This window comes from Lachnellula hyalina (assembly GCF_007821495.1).
Source record: "Lachnellula hyalina strain CBS 185.66 chromosome Unknown contig00004, whole genome shotgun sequence".
In the NCBI taxonomy this organism is placed as follows: domain Eukaryota; kingdom Fungi; phylum Ascomycota; class Leotiomycetes; order Helotiales; family Lachnaceae; genus Lachnellula; species Lachnellula hyalina.
This window is the reverse complement of record NW_022157118.1, coordinates 331,679-342,451: the sequence shown is the minus strand read 5'-3', so window position 1 is coordinate 342,451 and position 10,773 is coordinate 331,679.

Sequence of the window (10,773 nt, the reverse complement as noted above, 5' to 3'; positions counted from 1 at the left end):
TGCTTTTGAAAGGGATGCAGCATATTATGGGTGCTTCTAATCAATATGTAGTAGACCTGCCGCTCGAGCTCGAGTCTGAAAGCGCAAGGCTGAGCTTAGAACCTGTGTCGGACTAAGCTGCTTACATAAGCCTCTGTGGGATGAAACTCTTCATCCGTACTTAGCTCGTCTTCACTGAATACACACAATTATCTGTCCATCACATTTATACTAGCTCTAATCCCTATTATCATCCTCTCTATGACCAGCATTATCCAACAGGTTATGAGCCCGGCGCTTCATCATCCTGCAACCTCAAATCGATAAAAATGTTCTCCAATAACGCCGCTGTCGCTGTCCTAAAAGGACAGGTAAAAGTCAACGAATCGGGCCTTCCTATATGGCAAAACACTACATATGGCTATGAAGACTGGACAGAAAAGGCGCTAAAAGCTCTTGTTGCCGAGAATTATCGCCCTCGACAAGCATCTTAGAACCCGACGCAGATTTCTAGCCTCTCACGTGATCGTCAAAGAAAACATCACCAAGAATTTGCGAAGCTTCGTTCATGTTTTTGGATATACTATTTTGTGTAGACCTAGAACTTTTTGTGTCTTTCTATAATGATCGTTTGATTGCGAGTGCTGTCAAGCGGCCTCGAGCGGAAGGCCTCTGCAAATAGGCGGGGGCTTGCTCATGCTCAGCCGCATGAAAACCCCAGACTGCCTTCTTGGTTTTGCTTTTCTTTAACATTACTGTACTTTGACACTTGGACTTCTTCGAGCACCCCTTCCGTGATATTACCTGCACATTCTATCATCGTCAAGTTGATCGACCTCAGAATGGCCGGGTTTGTGCGCGAAGCTCTTGCTCAAAGCCTTGGATTTCACGATTATCCGGATAATCATCTCGCTGACCCATACCTCAATTACATAGAGAATCAGCATCATAATTCCGATACCCTTCAAGAATATCTTGTTCTCTTTACCAAAGTTGTACGAGAATTTTCAACCACCATAGGTTCCGGAACGACCATCCAGACGTGCATTAATGAAGCTTTTGACTCGCAAGATTGCCTGTTCAAGGATACCATAGAAGAAGGTCCCCGGCGGGAAATTATTACAGACACTACTCTCAATATAATTGGTGTATGGATAACCGCGAGGAGTTATTTCATCAAATCACTGGGCTATATAAATACAGAGGTTGAACTGACTGTGGTAGTTGTCGGATGGACGTTGACACCTCGCGTACATCATCTCTATATTGTGGAAAGGTTTCTCCGTCTATAGATATCTGTTAGCAATTGTAACTGTCTGTTTGTAAGAGCTCAGAACATGTGTGAAGACGCACCTTTGTCCTTCACAAGCTTATACAGTCGACCCTTCGAGTCTTGCGTCCATGGAGAATAATTTGACATAGCTACAACATTATTGCGCCCGGGTCAGCGCACGAATGCGGAAACAGAACCTTTATCCACCATGGACAGTGGCAGGCACAAAACCGCAATGGCAGGCTGCGGCTCTGCACCTGCCACATAGTGGGGTTGACAGTGTCTTTCTGGGAGTCGGTCCACATGTTGATGCGAGCAATGCGGGGGTGAAAGCGCTGTACGATCCAATCCCGTACGGAGGTAGAACTCGCGGAAGGTGGAGTATGAGAGGACATTATTATAGGCCGGTGGTCATCTGCATCTTCTGCCACACACAATATCCCGAGGCAAAAGCAGCGATACTTCGCGGGAGCTTAGAAAATTAAGGCTTGAGGACGGTACGGTACGGGAACGCTTGCTCTAGCGTTGACTTGCGGTACTTCGTGCAGGTATTTTATTTATACTCCAAGCGGCAATGGTATCTTACACCAATTTGTGTCGCCCATCTCAGAAGACGCTTGTTTTTCACTCGATTTTGAAAGCTGAGGACTTGGCTTGGATTCGTGGTGCCAATGGAGCCGTGTGGTGTGGTGTGGTGTGGTGGTGGTGTGTTTGGACTCCCGTGCTCCTGCCACCCCACCTGGCAATGTGGCCAATGCGTTGCTGAGTGATAAGCCATGATTCAGACGTCCACTCGTCCCTTGCCAGATAACATGCATCACTCAAACACCTTCCTTCAGTAATTTACACACACTTGGCTTATTGGCTAACACCTTACTAGTCGCGGGAGCAGTCGCTCCTCTTGCGGCTCTGCAGCCTTCAGCACTTGGATTTATTTCGCTTCCAATGTTGGAAGGCCAACTGCCCAAAGCAGGCTCTCAGATCGCTCACTCATTTACATGTAATTCGCACTTCCATAGAGCTACCTAGATGGGCGAATAAAATCAAATGATATGGCAGGTGTCGGGTCAGAATCAAGTACAAGTACAAGAAGTACCTATACACGTCAGACAGAGCCTCCAAGGCTCAAGAAAGCGGGGCTGTCAACGAGGAAACAATTGATCGGAACCTTGAACGATACCTGTAGTTTGCCGAGTATATCCCGTTCGCTCGTGTGATGATCACACGAGCGAACGGGCCCTATGCGCGCCTAGGGAAGCAAGAGTTCAAGTCCAGTTCCTACTGCTTGGGCTTTGATAGTCAAAGTCATGACTTGCAACACCAAGTACACAATTCCAATGCAATGCCCGGATCATCGACGGCGAATTCGACGGAGACCATCCAGCCAGAGTCCACCCTAAAGCCGCGACTAGAAGATCACACTTTGTCATCCTCAGGGATCCCACTGGCTGAGGGCAAGCCGCTTCGACAAGCCACTTCTTCCTGTTCGGTCCAGGATGAAGGCTCTGGAGTGGATGTTGATGTCTAGGCCCGGCAATTGCGAGCGCGAGAGCGGGTTGTGATACTTCGCAGGAGAGTTTTTCGGACACGGCGCTTACGAAAGATCCAGAGGAACGAAGTAAACCAGCTGAGGGGAAGCGTGCAAGATGCACTTGACAAATTTATGAGAAAGATCAACGAAAGTGAAGGATTTGGCAGCCTGCAAGAAGACCTCCACCCATACTATGAAAGCCTGCGCAACGCCCAAGACGCCCTTGGTCCGGTAGAATACACGTATGTCCTGTTGGAGAGTCAGTTGGATGACGAAGAACAAGATCTAGAAGAGGAAGAGGACCATTTCTACCGCCATTACGACGTCAATGCTGTTCCAGCCATTGAGTCAAAACTGGACGATGCGATTTCGCCACTAGTGAAACCGTACGCCCCTCCTCAGACGGACCTCCGACGGCTGAATCTCAATACCGAGGACGGTTTGGTGCGAGAGTATCTAGAGAAAATTTCTAAAGCAGGTCGCATGAAAGAAGAGCTGGAAAGTCTCGAGGAGGATTACTATCAACTCTCGAAGGATGCCTCTTTCCGCAAACGACACAGCATTACGCTCTCCACAGAAACTACAACCTTCCTGGCCGGATACCCGAAACTACATTCAAACGTACTTGAAAAACTCCACATCATCGAAGACGACATTTTTTTACTTAGAAACAAATGCATTGACCAGGATCTGTTCAAAGAATCCGACCATGTGTACGGACCACGCGACGCGCTTTATGAAGAGGTGATGGACTTGGTATACGACGCCCGCGACCGATCACTACTTCGCATAGCTGCTCACGCAAACAAACACGATGAATGCGAAATCGATTTCCAAGACAAGAGGGAATATGTGAACAGTTGGCTCTTGCAGTGGATTCAAGATTCTGCCTTCGAGCATTTGATGCTGAAAACATGGATATTTTATGAGTACCCGGAGCGTCCAGAAAAGGGCGAGGTCCTCGGTGATGACAAGTGGTCAGACCTAGTAATTGAAAATTGGGAGACGGATTTTGCCGGTATAAATGCAAACGAACATCACAGCGCAAGCAGGATTGATGCCATTGTTGGAGAGGCTGGAAGGCTCGATGCTACAACAACTGGTAGATTTGGCGTCTCTGATAGACTGGGAAGTCTGGATGTAGACTTTGACGGGGACGAATCTGAAGAAGTGCGCACTGAGAGAGAGAAATTCGTAGGGAACATTCCTACCTGAAGCGGTGACCTCTTTGGGCACAAACAATGCCACCTCGGCTCTAGCCTGCAACAAGATGCCATTCTCTTGATCCTCTGACGAGTGAAGGCTCAAATAATAGCAATCTTCAAAGCCATATCATCCCAGTCCAATACAAGGAATTACGACAGGGCATCAACCCGTACACGAATTTTAGCCCACTCATTAGAAGACCTCAGGAGCTTTTAGTGGATGAGGACCAGATATTACTTTTTCTTTGTTATACTTTCAGCTTTGTAGACTCATCGACCTATAGATAATAATCACATTTCACAATTCACATATATCTTTCTGCATTTTAAAGAGGACAAAGCCCAAAGAATCTTTCTATTTTAGATATCATATAAGAGGATATTCGGTCTATGCTCGCCCCCTTCTTATTATTCCTTCATAGAGAGTACATATTGTTGTAGTTTTATTGCATCCCTTGGGACACTATTCAACCGGGCGAACCATAGTATAAGCTTGTATTCCATCACATATCAGAAAGGAATTCCCAATCGATTGATCTTCTGCAGGAGAGAAACGGCACGGCCCGCCAGACTGGGCAGCCCGGGCGTAGTTCACTTAAAGCAAGCGAGAAAAAGCAACATGTGGAGTGCATGGGGCCACAGAACCAGCCTTGCAGGATTTCCGGCATCTTAGGCCTGCCATTATGAGTTGTTGTGTTGTAACAAGACGCCGCTCCACTGCTAAGTTAGTGTTGGTGAGGACTTATGCGTTGTATAGTATTCCGCATATTGGCCGTATGCACCGCTGAGTTCAGAGATGCATATCACGGCCGGCACAAGATGTGATGTGGCAAGCGTGAAAAGAAATATGTCAGCAGGTTCTTGCTTTGTATAATGACAGTTCATGGGTGCAAAACTTCATATATAATGTATCTTATATCAGCAAATATCAAGAAACGCAGCAGAAAATTACAGATCCCTTTTCCCTTGCGTAGAAAACGTATTTGATATGAAACTGGGTGAAGCCTATTATCTCATGTCATCAGTTCATCATGCTTAATATAGAAAGGCTACTTTGAGATGCCGAAAATTGAGATAGGACATAAGAGCTCATTAATCATTAGTATTATCAAGATTCAAAAAAAAAGAAAAACGTCTGTCACCAATTCTTTGGTGGTGTGAGATAGGGGAGGCATGCACTTCGCAAGCCCCAACGTATGCTGACAATAAAGTTGTTAGCATCTAGATACAGCATCAGCGCTATCTTCCATTGAAAAGTGGGGTCTGAACGCACAGAGCTGCTCAACGGTGGTCATAATATGAGGAGTCTCTGGGGGCTTGCGAAGAATTGGAAGCGTAAAAGCCTGACTGAGTACCGTAAGTACTTTCAGTTTGATTTGCACTGTAATTCTGCGATGTGGCTGGGACCGACAGGTTGGAAGTTGAGACACTGGAAGATCCGTATGAAGGTGTAGTGTTCACCGTGTAGGATGACTGTGGCTGTCTTGCTAATGGAGCCCATGACGAGGTTTCTGGTTGAGTAGCTTGCATGCCATATGCCCCTGTCGATTCAAAATGACCGGCTGATGTATCCCAAGCTGAAGCCGTAGAACCCATTGGCCTTCCCTGTGAGACATGTGATTGTACGTTTTTCCCCGTCCAGTATGCTGCCGCCGAGCTTGAATCTTCTGAGAAAGTAGGGTCTGGGCCTTGAGTATGGCTGACTGACGCGTCCATGTCTTCTCGGTTGGAACTGTAATGCTGCCGATCGGGAAGTGGCTGGTTCGTACTATTATAAGCAGCAACAACACGCTGCTCATGATGTCTGGACACTTGGCCAACAAAAAATACTTTTACGTTGTGCTCAACAGTATAGTGTTTGGCATAGTTCAATCTTGAGGCCGGACTCAACGCTTCACGTCCATCAATTGGATCGACTCTGATAGGCCGTTTTGAGAGACTTTCCCCTGGCTGCAAAGCCGGCTCATCTCCGGTATAAATCAAAGCATGGTCTTCCGGGTGAGCGCCAGTTTTTGTTGCTCCTCGGCCACCATAAGTCAAAATGGGGCTTTATACCTGATTAACAATGATTACTTCATATTGATGGGGTAACTCACAGGCAGATGCTGTGGCCCTGTTTAGAGTCGATGACTAGAAAACGGCGTATCTTTTGGAAAGTCCTTTGGTTGTATTTTGCAGGCAGCGAATGATGGGTTTGCGAAAGCTCAGTGCCACAGCTTCCTTCCGGCTCCGACCACAAGATTTTGAAAACCTAGGATACATTAGCTGTACTCGTGTACAAGGAGGTGACAATGATTACCTTGCCAAATTTGAACTTGCTGCTATGCTGAACCTTGAAATCTGTGGCTCGTTAGAGGGGATCACACTTACAACTGATTGTATATGTCGGACTTGCAAGTACTTACTCGGATCCAAGTCTACCTTCGACCTTGGGTTTTCTGTACGTATCTTTCGCGTACCATCGAATGATGAATTGTTCCGTGGTCCACTTCCGAAGAAAGAGTCCGGGTTGGCCACAGAGGAAGCATAAGCTGATTTAGGGGTGCTTGAAGAGAACCCCATTTCTGGACCTTTGGACTGCACCGCCGTAAGGCTAGTGCTCGCGAGGTCTTGAGTGATGCTGGACACATCCTGGCTTTGGGCATCATATCGAAAATTGGTGGGCACGTAACTCGCTGGACTCGATTCCTGGATGGTATTCAAGGGTGGAGGGTCTGCTTCTGTCGACCTCGGAGTGTATCCTGTGGCAGTTACATTTCGGTAGCCATATTCCCAGGCATCTAGGCAAAATGTCAGAAACTCTCAAATACAAAACTTACAACTAGTACCAGCTGTATTTCCTGGGGCAATTTGCCGATACCGAACGTCACAGTTGTGCTTATCGTTAAAGCTCCAATGGCTCCAGTCGGTAGGATACCGAGAGGATTTGGGTTTGGATCGTTCGCGCTTGGTAGACATAGCCGCTGATTGCGGGCGAAAGCTGGTAAAAAGAGCATCTTCGGGCGTATGGCCCACTATTTTATGGATAAACAAAAGTGAGGCTCAATAGTCGCGGTAGTAGTGGTACAATCCCTAAAGAATGGTCACGCACAAAGCCACCCCGAAGTGAGGTGGGGGTTGATAGTTGGAACTCTGAATTGTAAAGGTTGATTGGGAGGAGGACGTGGGATATCCGAACATATCTTTGCGGGTGTATGCAAATATGCGCCAAGGCAATGTCTTATTGGCATCATGGAGGCAAGGGTTGTCACACTCAAAGTGCCGCTTTTAGGTCTCTCCACAGCGAGATCTGAGCGGCCCAAGCCAGCATGGTACTGAGGAATCCCGGGAAATGAGGCTCTACTCGTACCAATCCTCCATTTCCCCGTCGACGTCTGCTCTCGTCAATCTTTCTTTTCTTCACAGGCTGATATCAAGCCCCGTATACTATGACTACCCAGACTATCACTACAAAACGGAAAACTTCAAATATGATTCACGGTCTGTACCAACACTCATGTCAACCATTTATTACTATGGCGTGTCGGACTCTGCATGCCCCGACGAGAACGCATATCAACATAAGGCCAGCACGTGTCCTAGTCCTAGGAGCATCAGTCGTGGAGACTTCTCATGGGCTCCTCAGAGACGCGCTTCTGATCCAATAGATTCGTTTCAAGATCCTCCGAAGTTCAGGACCTCAAAGCGAACAACATCACACAAGCCTTCGCGTGCAAGAGGCCTTTCCGCCCAGAGTAACAATATGTCCGTAAATAGTTTCGCAAACGCATCTTCCTCCATCAATATTAAAGATGTCGGTATTATTCCTGCCCGTGAACCAAGTTTGAATAACTCGGGCGAGCATTTGAAGGCACCATCAAAACCACGTACGACTTTCCCTCTGGAAACTGGGGACTTGGGAACTTCAGGGAACCATTCCCACGAAGTCTTTCCTACAGAGAGCCTGTTCCAAATAAGACAAGGCTCGGCTGCTGAGTCCTCCAATATGAGTGTGACTTATTCGGATAGGCTGTCACTACCTGGCACTCCCCCAGGGCCCGGACCCGGACCCTCATTTGGGGCATTCGGCCAATATCTCCCTCCAGAAGATTGCTTTTCGACTGTATCGTATCATAGTGATCTTTTGTTGAATGAGGAATGTGCTAGACATCAAAAGTTCCAACTTGGAGTATGGAGCTTGCGATCTAGGATTCAAAACTTGCGAGTCAATCTCCGAGAAAAGCAACGGGTCATGTCAACAGCTAACGACAAATATTTTAAGTATATCAGTGGCATGGAACACGGAACGCTGGCTGAGGCCGAAAAGAAATCGAAAGCAATGGCTGTTCTCCAGGAGCTACTTCATGACTGTCAAATTGCCAGGGATGAGTATGGCCCACTTGAGGACGATTGCAATATGCTCGAAGACCAGCTTGGCAACGAAGAATTTCACCTCCAGAGTTTGGAGAAACACCTACACTCACGACGAATTGTTGATCGAGAGGCTCGTCCATTTTCATCAACCTCTTCTAGATCAGCAATCTCCGACATAGACCAACGGTTTCATCCACTAGTATCAGACTATCTATCAAGTGTCGGAGCATTCAACATTTTGAGAGAACGCTTGGAAGATCAGGCCGAAGAAAAGTATTACCTGGAGCAAGAAATTGTCAGAAAAGCGCGAGTTGATTTGAGATCATCGGAGGACAGCCAGAAGTGGCTGGAGGACAGCAAGAAGTGGCTGGATGAGTTTCCAAGTAACCAGGCTTTGCTGCGCAATGAAGTAGAAACTGCACAGCGAGAGTGCGATGAAATGAAGCAACGATGTCTCTCGATGGGACTCGTAGATAATAATGGGGACCCCACAGGATTGGAGGTCCAGGAGCGCGAGACCCTTGAGGATAACATGAATTCTGGCCGTGAGATCTCCGTATTCGTGAAATTTCCGCGGCTGATTTCTCACCAGAGAGCAACACAAAATCGGTCTCTTAAGTCTGCTTCTGAGTTTAAAGAACCACGTCACGAGGGTGACAACATCAATCAGTGGCTTCTCGATCAATTACAGTCATCCCCTCTATATGTCAACTTACTTGCAAGGATTTATGAGGCAAGATTCGGTCACATTGATAGTGAAGCCTGGGAGCTGGCTGTCCTCGCTTTCTGGGATGAAGATGGCACTACAAAATTGTCCTCTGACTACCAAGCCTACTCTTCTGCTATAACAACGCAGGCTCCACAAAAGTCACAATACTCTGCGAAAACCTTGTCCGATGCCAATAGTAGGAGTTCGTGGGGTATATTCATAAAATACCCGTCATTGCGTGCCGCTCACACTGAAGATGGGCCTGAGAAGACAAAGATAACTCAGGCTTCATTGCTGCCTATTATTTATGATGCAAATTATTGCAAGAGTGTGTGATACCATATTTGTGTTTTGTTTATTGGTTTTATCTCTAACATAAGCCATTGCGCCGTCATACATTGTTTAAACTTTTCTTTTTAGGATGGTCTTGAGAGAGAGAGAGCAGAACCAGAGTTTGGTGGAAGAAGTACTTTTTGGAATATGCTATGCTATAATTGACCTGATACCCCTTTCCGTTTCCTTACTTGATGTTGCCGTTCTGTTATTTGCGGGTACTTTCTGGGTTATTAGCGTAGACTTAGTGTTAACGTGAGAATAGCCCTGGTGGCTGAGAACAGAGCCTGCTAGATGCCAATCTTTCTATGTGTTAAGTGACCTGATAACTGCCAAAACGACACCTGATTTAGTCCTTTGCAGATATTCTGCTCTGAAGTATGTTCTAATCACAATTTCATGACTATTTTCACATGACTTACACACTATGGCCCGGCATTAAGTTCTGACTACTGATTAGACTTACAACAAAGTGTTCAATGATGAAGAGTCAGGTCTACATTCCCCTTAGACGGAATAATAGACTCCGGCTACTTCAAAGTACTCCGTACCAGCCAACCAAATCGCTATCTCTTGACAACAAGTCATAGCTCTCTCTATGCGAAATCTCGACGCCATTGTGTAAGGCATTTCATATCTGTGCCGCCTTACAAGAGCGGCATGTCAGACCGACAGCCAACAGTGGAAGCGGCTTCATGCGCTACTCGGACGCAGCCAAACACAGCCAAAACAAACTGTTCAGCCTGATTAGCGATAAAGCACGTGTGTAACTTCAAATGCAGGCAGACAATCAAGACGCATTCCGTCCATGGATGTAGATTGGGTCTCGTGCGATCCAACATGCATGCCAGTGGCATACAATCACAGAGGAGACTGGAGACGTGAATGGAGACCTATGAAGTGAGGACTTAGGGCGGCCATTGGCACGAGCAGGAGGACCCGGGAAAACATTTCCTGTAGCGGGATGCATGAGCGAGGGGGTGTGGAACGGGCCGCTTTACTGGAGTCAAAAGTGCGGCGCAAAGAGGGGAATCCTGCAGGTAGGTGCATGCATGTGCTTGCAATTAGCAAAGAACAGCAGGTGGTTTTACCTGCATAGTGTGCTGCAAAGTCATTAATTGTCATGTGAAGGCAAGACTTGTTGGTATTGGGCGTGGACGACACCTCCCTAAAAAATCAGGTCTTCATCTGATAATTAGTTGGCATTACTTTCTAATAACGAGTGACAATTCGGCAGCTTCGAATTCCTTGAAAATAGTGCCATCCGTTCTAATGGTGTTATTGCTTTTAGTGCGTGCGATTCAAAACCGCTTACCATCAAGTAACACTTCGCAACAAACTCGTCAAAATTAAGTATGAAAGCTTACTACAACCCATAATAGTCTTCAAA